Raw genomic sequence first — 19734 nt, 5'->3', positions numbered from 1 at the left:
CTTTTTAATTAATTTTTATTGGAGTATAGTTGATTTACAATGTTGTATTTGTTTCTGCAGTACAGCAAAGTGAGTCAGTTATATACATCCATATATCCACTCTTTTTTAGATTCTATTCCCATATATGTCATTACAGAGTATTGAGTAGAGTTCCCTGTGCTAAACAGTTGTTTTTTTATTAAAACATAAAGCACAAGGTCTCTGCTTCCACTGCTCTACCCCCCTGTTGAGGTCACCAGTGGCCCTGAATTTCAACCTCTGGACCTCAGAGCTGTGTACTGCACTCTCTCTGAGAACTCCCCCAGGAACACTGGATTTCCACACTGCTAAACTCCCAATCTGGCTCCTTAGCCCTTGCCCCAGCTAGTTAAGCACCTTCACTGGGAGAAGAGATGCATGAGCCCCTACCTGTTCCTGCTCAGCTGTGGGCCCTGAGACCCTTTCCCAGCAGGCTGAGCTGGCCCTGACCAAGGAGGAGGCGCAGTGGGAAAACCTGAGCCACAGTAGAAGGGATCTGGAATCCTTCCATGGCTGCCATATATCTTCTGTGCTTGAGCTTCTCAAACCCGTAAGCCACAGACATGCCCCACCCTCCAAACCTCTGGGCTCTGCCTCCATTCCCCATTCCTGGTCTAGACCAGGAGTCTTCCCTTTGGCAAACCAGGCTTGTGTTTGATACCCTGCCCTGCCCCCTCTGGCCCAAAGAGGCTCTCCTCTGTTTTCCTCTAAAGGCTTTATTGATTTTTCCCTTCACGTTTAAATTTGCAATCTGTCTAAAATTGATCCTGCCTACAGTTCGAATGTTCTGCAGAGAACTGAGTTGAAAATGGTTGGTTTTCATTGTTTAGGCAGTGGTGTCCATCCAGGCTGTTCCTGCCTCTCCTGCTTCCTTATCCTCCAGAGCTGACTGTTCCTGCTCAATTCCAAGCCTGATTTTCCAGCCTTCCTGTTAAGTATATGAGCTTTCTAAAACCTCTTCTAAAGTCCCCTATTAACTTCCCTGGTGGCACAGTGGTTAAGAATCCACCTGCCAATGCTGGGGACACGGGTTCGATCCCTAATCTGGGAAGATCCCACATAAATGGAGCAACTAAGCCTGCGAGCCACAACTACTGAGCCTGCGTGCCGCAACTACTGAAGCCTGCGCACCTAGAGCCCGTGCTCCACAACAAGAGAAGCCACCGCCACGAGAAGCCCGCGCACTGCAAGGAAGAGTAGCCCCCGCTTGCCGCAACTAGAGAAAGCCCGCGCTCAGCAACGAAGACCCAACACAGCCAAAAATAAAAATAAATAAATAAATATATAATTTTTTTTTAAAGTCTCCTATTAGTTGTATCAGCCATGTTAGTTTCTATTGCTTGCAATTAAAGATCCCTAATTTTTACACCCCAGAGAAGTGGATGGCTCATGTCTAGCTATCTGGGGTGAAGGTGGTGGAAATGAAGGCCTTTTGGGGTATCAAAGGATTACTAATGGTGAAATAGTAATCTGTCACATTTACTTCCTTTACGCAGGAGACTAGAAATGCCCATCCCCAGGCCTTGCCTAGAAACTGGGCAGTATGGCTAGCCATAAGTTTGTTGGTGGTGGAGACACTGGCCATAGGCAGACAAAGATTGCATGTGTGGGGTATTCAGGAAACTGCCAATAGGCTACTGTACATCTCCATAGATTCTGGACTCTTTGGGATAAACCAGGTCTCGTTCTGACAGAAGCAATGCCCCAGCAACACTCAGCCTGTCCCATGATGGCTGAGATGATCTACGACACACTCTGTGCACAGAGCCCATGACTAGTTGTTTCAGGCTCTAGAGGTCTGTGAGGGAGCATGTGTGAGAATGTGTCAGGGCTGAGTGGCTAGACACACATGATTTCACTTTTACTGAGAGCACATTATCATAATTTTGGTGTCCCCTGCAGCCAACATAATCCTTAGTCTGCTACCCAAGCTGGGACCACCTAATCATCCCACAGAGAAGGAATGGCAGGTATTGTTTATTGCCTACTTGGCAGGTGTTACGGGCCGAATATGTGTGTCCCCCCAAAATTCACATGTCAGAGCCCTAACCCCCAAATATGATAGTATTTGGAGCTGAGAACTTTGGGAGGTAATTAGGGTTAGGTGAGGTCAGGAGGTGGGACCCTCATGACGGGATTAGTGTCCTTATAAGAAGAGATACCAGAGAGCTTGCTCTTTTTCCTCTCTCCCACTGTGTGTCTCTGTCCCAGCACACACCTCAGGAAAGCCACGTGAGCACACAGCAATATGATGGCCATGTCCAAACAGGAAGACAGTCTTCACCAGAAATGAATCCTGCTGGGCCATGATATGGGACTTTTCAGCCTCCAGTTTTCTGTTGTTTAAGCCACCCACTCTATGGAATTTTGTATTAGATGACTAATACAACAGCAATTTCCTTTCTTTCCTAACAGAACCCTTATTTTGTAATGGGTGGAAACCTCTCGTAACAGAATCCCAGGGGATGAATAATGATTTGTCTAAGGCAATCATTGTAATACCATCCCCCCTTTCCAATAATGGGCTTAAGAGTGGGTATGTCTAGCACAGTCGAGGAAAACTGACACCTGCAGTAACCCATAGGAAATAGACTGTAGAGTTCCATATTCTGGTATTGCGGTTATATTGTTTTATATTAAAAAAGAAAAGAAAAGGATTTTTTTAAATTTTGTTTTTCCCCATCTTGCAAAGTATAGTGACCCCTGTTTCCATTAAATTTGAACAACGACTATTTTTGCTTGACAAAAAAAAAAAAAAAAGAATGGGCATGTCAATCAGTTATGACCAATGAGAATCAAAAGAAAGTCGGGATAGAAAGCCATAAAAAATCCTTTTTCCTCTGCCCCTTCCTTTCTCTTGTGCAGTTGGAGCAGCAGCCGCCATCTTGTAACCAGGAGGTAACATACATGAGGAAGCAAAGCTAATACCCTGATGATGGTGAGGCCAAGGATGCTTAACGATATTACTGAGCCATTTAACCAGCCCTGGGATTTCATGTTGAGTAAGCAACAAATGTCCTTATTGTTCACACTTACCAGTCAGCTTTCTGTTATTTGAAACTGAATGTAATAATCTCATTGTTACGGGAGGAGGTCACTGGACTTCTCCCCAGGCAGGCTGAATTCCAAAAGGCATTTGGCCAATGGAAAGCTGTACCATTTCTAGATGTCCAGGGTACAAGCATATTCTCCCCCGTTGGGGGCGGAATACCATAAAAGTTAAGAGCTCCAGCTTTGGAATCAGATGCATGGGTTCAAATCCTGGCTTTTAAGCTGATTAACTCTGTGACCCTAAGAATGTTACTTAACCTCTCTGTGCCTCAGTTTCCTTCCCCATCAAAACCTAGGAATAATAGCAGTGACTACCTCATAAGGTGGTTGTAAGAATATAATGAGATGATACCTGTGAAGTGCCTAGCACAAGGTTGGTATATAGCCTGGCATATAATAATCACTCAAATATTTGCTATGCTCCATGACAGAAGATGAAATCTTCAGTAGAAGATGAAGGTCTTCAGTATTTAGTGGACAAGAATGTCCAACATGGATTCATGCCACTCTTGATTGTACAGGCTGACAAATCAGGGAGACTCTCTGCTCTGGAATGTCTAAGGAGTCATTTATAAAGGGAGTGAGGCTCTTAGGGCAGAGGGAGGGCTACAGCTTGAAATTACAGGCATAATTTTCACCTGTTTATTTAGGAACATTAGTCATCTCGTTATTGGACCTTAACCTCAGGCATCAACTACAGAACACTCAATTCTTCATTAAGCAAGTACCTTAGAGAGCCTAATTTTGGGACAGATCAGCAGTGCAATGAGAAGAGAAGATTAAAGACCTGAGAGAGTTTATTCAAATTGTTATGCCCATCAGATTACTCTGATGCAGGTACCTCAAGGGTTTCATGAATGAGAACATTAATGGCGTGTAACCTAGAAGTTATCCTCTACACAGATGGTTCTCCACCAAAGTGACACTGTTCCCGGGGGAACATTGGAAGTTTGTGGATGTTGCAGTGACACCCCTGGCATTTAATGGTAAGGGGCCACGGATGTTAAACATCCTGCAATACACAGGACAGTCCTATAGGACAATGGATTATGTCAGTATCAAATTGGACATTCATGTACATGCAAAGTGTGTTTATAAGCCTAGAATCTAAGCCTAGAATCGAAGTTGGCTTTGTTATATAAAAACAAAGTATTTTTACATTTTAACATGCTCTAGATTTGAAAGGAATGTCATTATTGTGGAAATGGAAGGATGGTTGCACTGTGTTCTGTTTAAAATGTTAGCACAGATTGTTTACCATTTCAGAAAATTCCATCACCAGTGTCTTAGTAATTAACTAGTACATTACCTGATGCCATTTGCACTTGCAAATGTTGCATTCATGGAGATTTTTTTTTTTTTTTTTTTTTTTTTTGACTGTGTTGGGTCTTCGTTTCTGTGCGAGGGCCTTCTCTAGTTGTGGCGAGCCGGGGCCACTCTTCATCACGGTGCGCAGGCCTCTCACTATCGCGGCCTCTCTTGTTGCGGAGCACAGGCTCCAGACGCGCAGGCTCAGTAGTCGTGGCTCACGGGCCTAGCCACTCTGCGGTATGTGGGATCTTCCCAGACCAGGGCTCGAACCCGTGTGCCCTGCATTGGCAGGCAGATTCTCAACCACTGCACCACCAGGGAAGCCCCTCATGGAGATTTTCACATTAGGTGCAAGCACCTGTTGTACTCAGTGTCTTCCAGAGTAGTCCTGACCAAATATCAATGCACTGAAATACACATTATTTTATTATAAAGTTTTTCCCTCTCCTTTTTTTTTTTTATATTTCTACTAAGGCACTATGTTGATTTTAATTATAAAATTAAAATTTTATTTTAAAAAGAAAAAATTTTAATTATACATGTAGTATGTACAATTATCTACAACTTTCATTTCAGGAGAGTACAGAGGATGTCACAAAGCATTTGTTATAAAAGGGGGGCATTTGGGTTTGATAATGTGAAGAACCACCACTCTATGGGGACTATTTTTTTTAAGTAAACTTTACATTGAAATAAACATATATGCAGAAAAATGTAACTTAATTTATAAATTAAATTTTTATAAGTTACCTATCTCCTCTGATGGACCCTAATATTACCAGTTCCACAGAGCTCTGCCTCATACTCCTCCCAGTCACGTCCCACTTACTATCCTGACTTATCATACCAGAGATTAATGTTGCCCAACCAGGGACTGAACCCGGGCCATGGCAGTGAAAGCCCGGAATCCTAACCACTAGGCCACCAGGGAGCTCCCAATGTTGCCTGTTTTTAATTAAAACTTCATGTCTATGTGAGTTGATGGCTGTGTTAACTAACCTTACTGTGGTAATCATTTCACAATATATACACTATTCAATAAGTGTATCCAGTCATTTCATACGCCTTAAACTTGCACAGCATAATATGTCAATTATATCTCAGTAAAACTGGGGGAGGGACTTCCCTGATGGCGCAGTGGTTAAGAATACGCCTGTCAATGCAGGGGACACGGGTTCAATCCCTGGTCCAGGAGGATCCCACATGCCGAGGAGCAGCTAAGCCGGTGCGCCACAACTACTGAGCCTGCGCTCTAGAGCCCATGAGCCACAACTACTGAGCCTGTGTGCCACAACTACTGAAGCCCACGCACCTGGAGCCCGTGCTCCGCAACAGGAGAGGCCACCGCAATGAAAAGGTGGCACACCACAACGAAGAGTAGTAGCCCCCGCTCGCCACAACTACAGAGAGCCTGTTGCATCAAAGAAGACCCAACGCAATCAAAAATAAATAAATAAATAAAATTGATTCTTTTAAAAAAAAAACTGGGGGGAAAAAAGAAAAAAACTGCATGTAAGTGACATCATAAAATTTATGTGTGGCTTTTTTTCCCTCAGCGTTGTAATTGTGAGAACCATCTATGCTGCTACACATATCAGTCATTCATTCTCGTTGCTGATACTATTCTTTTTTTTTTAATAAATTTATTTATTTTATTTTATTTATCTTTGACTGCGTTGGGTCTTCGTTGCTGCGCGCGGGGTTTCTCTAGTTTTGGCGAGCGGGTGCTACTCTTCATTTTGGTGCACGGGCTTCTCATTGCGGTGGCCTTTCCTGTTGTGGAGCACAGGCTCCAGGCGCGCGGGCTTCAGTAGTTGTGGCACGTGGGCTCAGTAGTTGTGGCTCGCGGGCTCTAGAGCACAGGCTCAGTAGTTGTGGCGCACGGGCTTAGTTGCTCCGCAGCATGTGGGATCTTCCCAGATCAGGGCTCGAACCCATGTCTCCTGCGTTGGCAGTCGGATTCTTAACCACTGTGCCACTAGGGAAGCCCTGATACTCTTCTTTTGTACAAATGTAAGAGAATTTATTTTACCCATTTGACTATTGAAGAATATTCCGGTAGTTTCCAATTTTGGACTGTATGAATAGTTGCTTCTCTGAAGATTCTTGTACATATTTTTTATAAAACATATAAGCATGTATATATATATACACATTTCTGTAAGTGTACCTAGGAGTAGTATTGCTGGATCGTAAGTGTGCATTTGTTGAGCTTTAATGGATTCTGCCAGTTTTCCAAAGTGGTTGAAATGATCTGCACTCCCTCTGAAGCTATGAGAGTTCCACTTGCTCTACATCCTCATATCTAGACATTTAAATGTATTCTTCTAACCCCACCTGACACAGAATCTTGCCCTCCAGGCTTTGAGAAGCTAGCAAGGTAGGAAGGTGACCTCCCTCTCTGAATGGGCTCAAGGCTGAGTGTTGCTGAGGGGCATAGCTAGCAAGTGCTATGAGCAAGGCCTTGGCTGAGTGACAGCCAAGCCCCGCCATCTCCGGAGCTCTGGAGCTCCCACTGCATCTCAGGGGCAGGATGACTTCACACCAAGGCCCTTGAGGCAGAGAAGGAGTTTTTCGAATGGCCCAGGCCTCCAGCCTCGTTGGGCCGCACAGGTGGAGCACGGAGCAGGCAGAGGGAAGGGACCTGGGCATGCTGCCTGTCAGCTGGAAAGCAGACTCAAGGTAGGTGGGAGTGGGGGAAGTCAGGGTACAAATGGCTGCATTTCCAAGGTGTTTTCCCATCAGATATACTTAGAACGAGGTTTTTAATTGAAAAGTTAATTCACTATACAGGGAAAACTTTTTTTTCCAACCACCACAAGCGGGCATGTAAAAAAAAAAAGTCTCTTTTGCCTCTTAGATTGCCAATCCTCCAGGCCCCTTCCCCGAAGAAAGGCATGGTCCTCCAGAAGCAGCCTGTGCTTACACAAGAAGAGACACAGAGCTATCTTCAATAAGTTACTCAACTTCTCTGGGCTTCATCATCTTCATCCTTAGCACGAAGGGGCTGGGCATAGTGTTCCCCAAAGTTCCTTGTTGATAAGAATCACTTGAGGAAACTTGTTCAACCTATGGTTTCCCAGACCACAGGTCCTGGGATTCTGATTTAGTGGGTCTGCAATTGGATCCAAGAATTTAAATTATTGGAAAACTCCTTAGGTGATTCTTATTATCAGAAAGTTGAGGGGAACACTGGATTTAGAGTAATTTTATTGTAATTTTACTTGGTTTTGCCCGGGGCAAAACCCGGGGATGAGGGGTGCCGACCCTAAAGATCCAGCCTCTATTTTTCCTGGTATCCCCGACATAAAGCAAAATAAGGGCACTTAAAACATTTATTTTACAAAGTTGGGGTTTTATTATTCATACTAATCATGAATAATAAATTTGTATGATGAAATGAAACTGGCTTTGGGCTGAAAGTCAGGAGATATATCTGGATATGGCACTAAGGAGCTGTGTGATCTTGGAAAAGTCACTTAATTCTCTAGACCTGTTTCCTTATGTATGCAGTGGAAGGGTGGATTAATGATTCTAAGGTATACACATAGTTTGGATTTTGTTTTGTTTTGTTTTGTTTTGTTTTCATGTTTTGACATCTCTGAACTTGGAATGCATCTTCTAATCAATGGTGTCTTACAAATATTATTGGCAGAATTTTTTTCTTTGCTGCTTTCACAATCTATAGCAGGTTGGAATCAATTAAACACCATATCTAGAAATTTACTTCTAGCCTGGGAGCCTTCCGGGCCCTGGTAAAGATGGAACACGTGACCATGGGACACCAACTGACTATGAGAACTGTCTGTCATGAGCTGGGTATTATCTTACCTTCCAAACCGTAAAACTAAACCCATACAGCAGTCTTCCAAAATAGAAGCAACATATATATATGAGACCAGGCTGGAGTACTCCAGAAGGCACAAATAAACTCTCACAAGCTGGTGGCCCAGAATCCCATGTTACCTGCTCCTATTAGCTTACACTCTCTTCCTCCAGCCATCCTTATAGCCCATGGGAATTCCCCATGACCAGTTAAAGAAGGAAGCGAATAAGGAAGAGTCAAACACCTGAATCATTGATTGATCTGCATGGTATACCAGTTCCAGCTGAAATTGGACAACTGCTGTCCTACTGTCCCACTCAGGGTGACCCTGAAATACAGTGGAAAAGAGAAGTCCTCTGAGAGGGCAGGATTTGGGTTATACACTTTATTGTCTACTTCATATGTAAGTAAAGCTAGACTGAATACAGATCTATACTTATTAATAAGCACTCACAGCTGATCAGGGACTGGGAAAGAACAAGGCTAGAAAATGTGACATGAAGGTCTGGAGGAGAGGTACATGGATAGACCTTCCAGAATGGTCACTGAATGTGAAAATGTTCATACCTCATGTGCAGTGGGCAGGATAATGGCCCTCAAAGCTAATATATGTTCTCTTACATGGCAAAAGGAACTTTGCAGATGTGATTAAGTTAAGGATCTTGAGATGGAGAGATTATCCTGGATTATCTGGGTGGGCCTAATGTAACCACAAGGGTCCTTATAAGAGGAAGACAGCAGTGTCTGAATCAGAGGGAGATGTGAAGATGCTCTGCCGGTGGCTTTGAAGACGAAGGAAGGGGTCGTGAGCCAAGGATTGTAGGTGACCTCTAGAAGCTGGAAAAGGCAAGGAAATGGATTCTCCTCTAGAGCCTTCGGAAGGAATGTGGCCCCGTTGACAATTTGATTTCGGCCCAGTGAGATTTCTGAACTACAGCATTATAATGCATAAATGTGTTGTTTTAAGCCAGGAAGTCAGTGGTAATTTGTTATAGCAGCAATAGGAAACTAATACATCATGTAAATGCTCACCAGAGGGTGTTCCCAGAGGACGAGGCACTCTATTAATCAGGGGGACAGATGACCCATTTATAGATGTGCGTCAGCCTCTTTCCCCCAGCCACTCAAGTGCTAGCTTGATAGACCCATGTACAAAGTGTATATTTAGTCATTTAATCCTCACATCAAATTTACAAGTTAGTACTACTATTATTTTTCCTATTTTATAGATAAGGAGACCAGGGCATAAGGAGTTTAAGTAAATTGGCCAAAGTCATGCACTCAGTAAACAGTGGAGCCAGAATTTGAACCTAGATCATCTGACTCTAGTACTGTACTATCCAATATGGTAGTCACTATCATATATGGGTATTTAGATTTAAGTTAAAGAAAATTAAAATTTTAATTTCTGTCACACTAGCCACATTTCAAGTGCTCAACAGCCACATGAGGCTAGTGGCTACCCTATTGGAGAGCACAGATATAGAACATCTCTATCTTTGAAGAAATTTCTATCGGGCAGTGTTGCTCTAGAGTGTGGGCTCTAAACCAATGTGCCCTTCAGCATCTCCCATTAATGATCATATCAAGCTCTAAATCAGGTCACAGTGTGGCTCGGACTCTTCTCCAGTCTCCTAAATAGCTATTCCTTGTGGCTGCCTTGATTTCTGCAGGTTCTTCGGATTCCAAAGAATATGTTATTGACACAAAGAAACGCTTACAACACTGGCGTTGGATGTTGAGACCTGGCAGCAGATTACATGTGCTAGAGGGTCAAGGTTGCTGGGAGGACTAAAATAGGTTGACATTTGCTTATGTGCCTGGCACCATGCTGGGTGGCAGTTGGAAGAGGGTGGAGGAAGATACCAAAGATATATCGTAAAACCATTGTTCTCAGGAAATGAAGGACACAGGATTAAGCTCATCTATCCCACAAACAGTTATTTAGGGCCTACTATGTTACTGTCATGGTCCTAGGCATTGGGAATTTTGTGGCAGATAAAACAAAGTTCCTGACCCTATGGAACTTACATTCTTTCCTTGGGGAAAGAAAGACATTGAGTAAGAAATAGCAAGTCTGATGTGTGTTAGGAAATACAAAGTATGGCATACTTTGGGATGAAGTAATTAAAGAGCTGATAATATGTGTTCCAGTAGTTTATAAATGAGAAATAGCCATGTACACTAATAGGACATGTTCTTACTTTAGGCAGGTAGGAATCTTTGTAACATTTTCAGCAAGGTAGTGACATGTTGGTCAGAGGTGTTCTAGGGAGGTGGTATGTCATGCAGGTTAAGCATTCTGGAATCACGTTGGCCGAGATGTAAATCCTGCCTCTACCACTTATTAACTTCATGAACTCAGTTTTATCATCTCTAAATGGCATAAGCATAATAGTCCCTACCTCATAGGTTTTTTTTTCTCATAGGTTTTTTTTTTTAACACCTTTATTGGAGTATAATTGCTTTACAATGGTGTGTTAGTTTCTGCTTTATAACAAAGTGAATCAGCTATACATATACATATATCCCCATATCTCTTCCCTCTTGCGTCTCCCTCCCTCCCACCCTCCCTATCCCACCCATCTAGGTTGTCACAAAGCACCGAGCTGATCTCCCTGTGCTTTGCGGCTGCTTCCCACTAGCTATCGATTTCACATTTGGTAGCGTACACATGTCCATGACACTCTCTCACTTCGTCCCAGCTTACCCTTCCAACTCCCCGTGTCCTCAAGTCCATTCTCTAGTAGGTCTGCGTCTTTATTCCCGTCCTGCCCCTAGGTTCTTCTCTCATAGGTTTTTATGAAGAATAAATGATTGTAATGTACATTGATGTTCTTCTTACTATTACTACTATTTTTTAAATTTTATATCCTTTGATAATTTTTAAGAAGATGGGTTTGAGAGAGTTAGATCCTTAGGAAGAGAGACCAATTAGTGGGCTGCTGAAGTGGACCTGGGCAAGAAGCTGTGAAAAGGAGGAGAATTTGAGACGTTTTAAAAAAGTGGTGGTGAAGGGGGGCGGTATTTACCAGCAATCCCATTCAGGAGAATTGAAAATATATGTCCACACAAAAACTTGTATTAGTCAGGGTTCTCCAGAGAAAAGAACCAATAAGATATACAGTGATATGTATAAGAGATTTATTACAGGAAGTGGCTCATGCTGTCACGGAGGCTGAGAAGTCCCTTGATATGCCATCTGCAAGTTGGAGAACCAGGAAAACTGACGATGAAATTCAGTCCGAGACCGAAGGCCTGAGAATCAGAACCAACTGTGTAAGTCTCTGTTGGAGCCAAAAGGCCTAAGAACCAGGAACTCCAAGTCCGAGGGCAGGGGAAGATGGATGTCTCAGCTCCGGCAGAGTGAATTCGCCCAACCTCCACCTTCTTGCTGTATTCAGGGCCTCAATGGATTGGATGGTGGTCACCCACAGTGGTGAGGGCATCTACTGATTCAAATGCTAATCTTTTCCAGAGACACCCTCACAGACACGCCCAGAAAAAAACTGTTCAACCAGCTATCTGGGCATCCCTTAGCTCAGTCAGATTGACACATATGAATAAATGTTCATAGTAGCATTATTCTTTTTTTTTTCTTTTTTTTTTTTTTTTGATGTGGACCATTTTAAAGTCTTTACTGAATTTGTCGCAATATTGCTTCTATTTTATTTTTATTTTATTTATTTATTTATTTTTTGAATTTTTGAATTTTATTTTTTTATACAGCAGGTCCGTATTAGTTATCTGTTTTATACATATTAGTGTATATATGTCAATCCCAATCTCCCAATTCATCACAGAACCACCAATGCCCCCCCGCCAATTTCCCCCCTTGGTGTCCATACGTTTGTTCTCTACATCTGTGTCTCTATTTCTGCCCTGCAAATGAGTTCATCTGTACCATTTTTCTAGATTCCACATATATGCATTAATATACGATATTTGTTTTTCTCTTTCTGACTTACTTCACTCTGTATGACAGTCTCTAGATCCATCCACATCTCTACAAATGACCCAATTTTGTTCCTTTTTATGGCTGAGTAATATTCCATTGTATATATGTATCACAACTTCTTTATCCATTTGTCTGTCGATGGGCATTTAGGTTGCTTCCATGATCTGGCTATTGTAAATAGTGCTGCAACGAACATTGGGGTGCATGTGTCTTTTTGAATAATTGTTTTCTCTGGGTATATGTCCAGTAGTGGGATTGCTGGGTCATCTGGTAATTCTATTTTTAGTTTTTTTAAGGAACCTCCATACTGTTCTCCATAGTGGCTGTATCAATTTACATTCCCACCAACAGTGCAAGAGGGGTCCCTTTTCTCCACACACTCTCCAGCATTTACTGTTTGTAGATTTTCTGATGATGCCCATTCTAACTGGTGTGAGGTGATACATCATTGTGGTTTTGACTTGCATTTCTCTAATAATTAGAGATGTTGAGCAGCTTTTCATGTGCTTCTTGGCCATCTGTATGTCTTCTTTGGAGAAATGTCTATTTAGGTCTTCTGCCCATTTTTGGATTGAGTTGTTTGTTTTTATAATATTGAGCTGCATGAGCTGCTTGTATATTTTGGAGATTAATCCTTTGTCAGTTGCTTCATTTGCAAATATTTTCTCCCATTCTGAGGGTTGTCTTTTCATCTTCTTTGTAGTCTCCTTTGTTTTGCAAAAGATATTAAATTTCATTAGGTCCCATTTGCTTACTTTTATTTTTATTTCCTTTACTCTAGGAGGTGGATCAAAAAAGATATTGCTGTGATTTATGTCGAAGAGTGTTCTTCCTATGTTTTCCTCTAAGAGTTTTATAGTGTCTGGTCTTACATTTAGGTCTCTAATCCATTTTGAGTTTATTTTTGTGTATGCTGTTAGGGAGTGTTCTAATTTCGTTCTTTTACATGTAGCTGTCCAGTTTTCCCAGCACCACTTATTGAAGAGACTGTCTTTTCTCTATTGTATATCCTTGCCTCTTTTGTCATGGATTGGTTGACCATAGGTGCATGGGTTTTTCTCTGGGCTTCCTATCCCGTTCCATTGATCTGTATTTCTGTTTTTATGCCAGTACGATATTGTTTTGATTACTGTAGATTTGTAGTATGGTCGGAAGTCAGGGAGTCTGATGGCTCCTGCTCCATTTTTTTCCCTCAAGACTACTTTGGCTATTCGGGGTCTTTTGTGTCTCCATACAGGTTTTAAGATTTTTTTGTTCTAGTTCTGTAAAAAATGCCACTGATAATTTGATAGGGATTGCATTGAATCTGTAGCTTGCTTTGGGTAGTATAGTCATTTTCATAATGTTGATTCTTCCAATCCAAGAACATGGTATATCTCTCCATCTGTTTGTGTCATCTTTGATTTCTTTCATCAGTGTCTTATAGTTTTCTGAGTACAGGTCTTTTACCTCCTTAGTTAGGTTTATTCCTAGGTATTTTATTCTTTTTGTTACGATGGTGAATGGGATTGTTTCCTTAATTTCTCTTTCTGATCTTTCGTTGTTAGCGTATAGGAATGCAAGAGATTTCTGTGCATTAATTTTGTATCCTGAAACTTTACCAAATTCATCGATTAGGTCTAGTAGTTTCCTGGTGGCATCTTTAGGATTCTCTATGTATAGTATCATGTCATCTGCAAACAGTGACAGTTTTACTTCTTCTTTTCCAATTTGTATTCCTTTTATTTCTTTTTCTTCTCTGATTGCCGTGACTAGGACTTCCACAACTATGTTGAAAAATAGTGGCGAGAGTGGACATCCTTGTCTTGTTCCTGATCTTAGAGGAAATGCTTTCAGTTTCTTACCATTGAGAATGATGTTTGCTGTGGGTTTGTCATATATGGCCTTTATTATGTTGAGGTAGGTTCCCACTATTCCCACTTTCTGGAGAGTTATTATCATAAATGGGTGTTGAATTTCGTCAATAGCTTTTTCTGCACCTATTGAGATGATCATATGGTTTTTATTCTTCAATTTGTTAATATGGTGTATCACGTTGATTGATTTGCATATACTGAAGAATCCTTGCATCCCTGGGATAAATCCCACTTGATCATGGTGTATGATCCTTTTAATGTGTTGTTGGATTCTGTTTACTAGTATTTTGTCAAGGATTTTTGCATCTATATTCATCAGTGATATTGGTCTGTAATTTTCTTTTTTTGTAATATCTTTGTCTGGTTTTGGTATCAGGGTGATGGTGGCCTCATAGAATGAGTTTGGGAGTGTTCCTTCCTCTGCAATTTTTGGAAGAGTTTGAGAAGGATGGCTGTTAGCTCTTCTCTAAATGTTTGATGGAGTTCACCTGTGAAGCCCTCTGGTCCTGGGCTTTTGTTTCTTGGAAGATTTTTAATCACAGTTTCAATTTCATTACTTGTGATTGGTCTGTTCATATTTTCTATTTCTTCCTGGTTCAGTCTTGGAAGGTTATACCTTTCTAAAAATTTGTCCATTTCTTCCAGGTTGTCCATTTTATTGGCATAGAGTTGCTTGTAGTAGTGTATTATGTTGCTTTATATTTCTCCTGAGTCCGTTGTAACTTTTTCATTTCTAATTTTATTGATTTGAGTCCTCTCCCTCTTTTTCTTGATGAATCTGGCTAAAGGTTTATCAATTTTGTTTATCTTCTCAAAGAACCAGCTTTTAGTTTTATTGACCTTTGCTATTGTTTTCTTTGTTTCTATTTCATTTATTTCTGCTCTGATCTTTATGATTTCTTTCCTTCTGCTAACTTTGGGTTTTGTTTGTTCTTCTTTCTCTAATTCCTTTAGGTGTAAGATTAGATTGTTTATTTGACATTTTTCTTGTTTCTTGAGGTAGGCTTGTATTGCTATAAACTTCCCTCTTAGAACTGCTTTTGCTGCATCCCATAAGTTTTGGATAGTTGTGTTTTCATTGTCATTTGTCTCTAGGTATTTTTTGATTTCCTCTTTGATTTCTTCAGTGATCTCTTGGTTATTTAGTAACGTATTGTTTAGCCTCCATGTGTTTGTGTTTTTTACGTTTTTTTCCCCTGTAATTGATTTTTAATCTCATAGCATTGTGGTCAGAAAAGATGCTTGATATGATTTCAATTTTCTTAAATTTACCGAGGCTTGATTTGTGACCCAAGATGTGATCTATCCTGGAGAATGTTCTGTGTGCACTTGAGAAGAAAGTGTATTCTGCTGTTTTTGGATGGAATGTCCTATAAATATCAATTAAATCTATCTGGTCTATTGTGTCATTTAAAGCTTGTGTTTCCTTATTAATTTTCTATCTGGATGATCTATCCATTGGTGTAAGTAAGGTGTTAAAGTCCCTCACTATTATTGTGTTACTGTCAATTTCCTCTTTTATAGCTGTTAGCAGTTGCCTTATGTATTGAGGTGCTCCTGTGTTGGGTGCATATATATTTATAATTGTTATATCTTTTTCTTGGATTGATCCCTTGATCATTATGTAGTGTTCTTCCTTGTCTCTTGTAACATTCTTTCTTTTAAAGTTTATTTTATCTGATATGAGTATCGCTACTCCAGCTTTCTTTTGATTTCCATCTGCATGGAATATCTTTTTCCATCCCCTCACTTTCAGTCTGTATGTGTCCCTAGGTCTGAAGTGGGTCTCTTGTAGATAGCATATATACGGGTCTTGTTTTTGTATCCATTCAGCAAGCCTGTGTCTTTTGGTTGGAGCATTTAATCCATTCACGTTTAAGGTAATTATCGATATGTATGTTCCTATTACCATTTTCTTCATTGTTATGGGTTTGTTTTTGTAGGTCCTTTTCTTCTCTTGTGTTTCCCACTTAGAGAAGTTCCTTTAGCATTTGTTGTAGAGCTGGTTTGGTGGTGCTGAATTCTCTTAGCTTTTGCTTGTGTGTAAAGCTTTTGATTTCTCTGTTGAATCTGAATGAGATCCTTGATGGGTAGAGTAACCTTTGTTGTAGGTTCTTCCCTTTCATCACTTTAAATATATTTTGCCATTCCCTTCTGGCTTGTAGAGTTTCTGCTGAGAAATCAGCTGTTAACTTTATGGGAGTTCCCTTGTATGTTATTTGTTGTTTTTCCCTTGCTGCTTTCAATAATTTTTCTTTGCCTTTAATTTTTGTCAATTTGATTGCTCTGTGTCTTGGCATGTTTCTCCTTGGGTTTATCCTGCCTGGGACTCTCTGTGCTTCCTGGACTTGGGTGGCTATTTCCTATCCCATGTTAGGGAAGTTTTCGACTGTAATATCTTCAGATATTTTCTCGAGTCCTTTCTCTCTCTCTTCTCCTTCTGGGACCTCTATACTGCGAATGTTGTTGCATTTAATGTTGTCCCAGAGGTCTCTTAAGCTGCTTCATTTCTTTTCATTCTTTTTTCTGTATTCTGTTCCGCAGCAGTGAATTCCACCATTCTGTCTTCCACATCACTTATGCATTCTTCTGCCTCAGTTATTCTGCTATAGAGTCCTTCTAGTGTATTTTTCATTTCAGTTATTGTATTTTTCATCTCTGTTTGTTTGTTCTTCAATTCTTCTAGGTGTTTGTTCTTTAATTCTTCTAGGTCTTTGTTAAACATTTCTTGCATCTTCTCAATCTTTGCCTCCATTCTTTTCCCAAGGTCGTGGATCATCTTCACTATCATTATTCTGAATTCTTTTTCTGGAAGGTTGCCTATCTCCACATCATTTAGTTATTTTTCTGGGGTTTTATCTTGTTCCTTCATCTGGTACAAGTCCTCTGCCTTTTCATTTTGTCTATGTTTCTGTGAATGTGGTTTTCCTTCCCCAGGCTGCAGAATTGTAGTTCTTCTTGCTTCTGCTGTCTGCCCTCTGGTGGATGAGGCTATCTAAGAGACTTGTGCAAGCTTCATGATGGGAGAGACTGGTGGTGGGTAGAGCTGGCTGTTGCTCTGGTGGGCAGAGCTCAGTAAAACTTTAATCTGCTTGTCTGCTGATGGGTGGGGCTGGGTTCCCTCCCTGTTGGTTGTTTGGTCTGAGGCAAACCAGCACTGGAGCCTACCAGGCTCTTTGGTGAGGCTAATGGCAGACTCTGGGAGGGCTCACACCAAGGAGTACTTCCCAGAACTTCTGCTGCCAGTGTCCTTGTCCCCGTGGTGAGCCACAGCCACCCCCCACCTCTACAGGAGACCCTCCAACACTAGCACGTAGGTCTGTTTCAGTCTCCTATGGGGTCACTGCTCCTTCCCCTGGGTCCTGATGTGCACACTACTTTGTGTGTGCCCTCCAAAAGTGGAGTCTCTGTTTCCCCCAGTCCTGTTGAAGTCCTGCAGTCAAATCCCGCTAGTCTTCAAAGTCTGCTTCTCTAGGAATTCTTCCTCCTACTGCCAGACCCCCAGGTTGGGAAGCCTGATAAGTGTTTTCCAGTTTGTGAGTCACCCACCCAGCAGTTATAGGATTTGATTTTATTGTGATTGTGCCCCTCCTACTGTCTCACTGTGGCTTCTCCTTTGTCTTTGGATGTGGGGTATCTTTTTTGGTGAGTTCCAGTGTCTTCCTGTCAGTGATTGTTCAGCAGTTAGTTGTGATTCCCATGCCCTCGCAAGAGGGAGTGAGCACACGTCCCTCTACTTTGCCTTCTTGAACAAATCTAGTAGCATTATTCTTAATAGCCAAATAGTGGAAACAACCAAATGTCCAGCAACTTATGAATGATAAACAAGATGTGGTATATCCAAACAATAGAATATTATTGTCATAAAAAAGGAATGAAGTACTAATGCATGCTACAACATAGATGAAACTTGAAAACATAAGACTAAATGAAAGAAGCTAGCTAAAAAAGCCACATATTGTATAAGTCCATTTATATTAAAAGTCCAGTATAGGCAGATCCACAAAGACAGAAAGGAGATTTGTGGTTTCCAGCGACTCAGAGGAGGAGCATAGGAAGTGACTGCTAATGGGTACAGGATTTATTATCGGGGTGATGAAAATGTTCTGAAATTAGACAGTCGTGAGAGTTGCACAATTCTGTGAATCTACAAAAAGCCACTGAATTGAATATTTTAAAAGGGTGAATCTTATGGTATGTGAGTTATATCTCAAAAAATTAAATTGAAAAAAATTAGTATAATAGGGTGAGAGAAATCAGAGACTGTTTATGTCAAGAAATCCTTTAATATCTATTCTGTCTGGTATTAACCAAAAAGATTGCATTGAGCACTTGCCATGTGCCAAGTAATGCTCCCGGAACTTTACATGTATTCATTCATGTAATGCCCACAACAATCATATAAACTAGGTGGCATTAGTTCCTGAAGAAACTGAGGTCCAGAGAGGTTATATAAATTGCCCTAGATCTACACAACTAGTAAGTGGTGCAGGTAGGATTTGAACCCGTAAAACCTGGTCCTAGGGCCTTCCCTGGTGGCGCAGTGGTTAGGAATACACCTGACAATGCAGGGTACACGGGTTCAAGCCCTGGTCCAGGAAGATCCCACATGCTGCGGAGCAAGTAAGCCTGTGCGCCACAACTACTGAGCCTGTGCTCTAGAGCCCGTGAGCCACAACTACTGAAGCCCACGCGTAGAGCCCGTGCTCCACAAAAAGAGAAGCCACTGCAATGTGAAGCCCGCGCACCGCAACAAAGAGTAGCCCCTGCTCACCGCAACTAGCGAAAGCCTGCGCACAGCAATGAAGACCCAACGCAGCCAAAAATAAATAAATAAATTTATTTATTAAAAAAAAATAACCTGGCCCTAGAAGAAACCACTATATCATAAACTCTCTTATTGAGACAAATACATCATCTTCTGCACTAAATTTCCCTTTCACACCAGCAGCTGTCACTGTGTTTATCAAGGATACATGTTATCTCTGTGGATTACCCTACTATCTGATCCTGGATCAAGGTTCTCAGTTTGTTCCTTAATTCTTTTAAAGGCCTTCATGTATCCATCAATCTATCCACCATCCACCATCCATTGGCCAAAACTCAAGAAAAAACTTCAACTGGATTCTAAAGAATATCTCTCAGCATATCTCCTAGACCACAGAGTTATCCCTCCAAGGGAGAGGAGGAGAGCAGAGGGGAAGGGAGGGGAGAGAAGGAGAGAAGAAGGGGTGGGGAGGGAAGAATTTAGATGGGCCTGCTTCCTGGTCTTTCACCTTCACACCCCACCAGCTGGAATGGGTCCTTCTGATAAGGATTTCCTAAACAGAGTCAGAGATTTTCCTTTGAACTGTGAGCACTGTCCTACCCCCATTTGGCCCTTAGGAACTAATCGGACAGCTGGGTCAGCTCCCTAGCCTGGCCCTGTTGTCCTCCACATGCTATCCCCTCCCCCCCACCACCTGCCTGTGCTGGTAAGGTTCCAGAATGCCTGGAGTCTGAGCCTCATTTCCCTACCTTTATTTATTAGTCCCAAGTGCAATGACTGTAATTATCTCTCCTGGGAGAGGATTACAGGTTCCACATGAGCTTCCTGGCCTCCTCACTCTGTCCCTGGGCTGCAGGACCAAGGAGGAAGCAGCAGCTGCTTGTCCCTCACCTCCCCTTTCATGCTTCCCTATCTAGCTACCTCCTATTTTATGCCCTGTGGGCT

The sequence above is a fragment of the Balaenoptera ricei genome, chromosome 3 (genome assembly GCF_028023285.1).
Source record: "Balaenoptera ricei isolate mBalRic1 chromosome 3, mBalRic1.hap2, whole genome shotgun sequence".
In the NCBI taxonomy this organism is placed as follows: Eukaryota; Metazoa; Chordata; class Mammalia; order Artiodactyla; family Balaenopteridae; genus Balaenoptera; species Balaenoptera ricei.
This window is presented reverse-complemented; position numbering follows the sequence as displayed.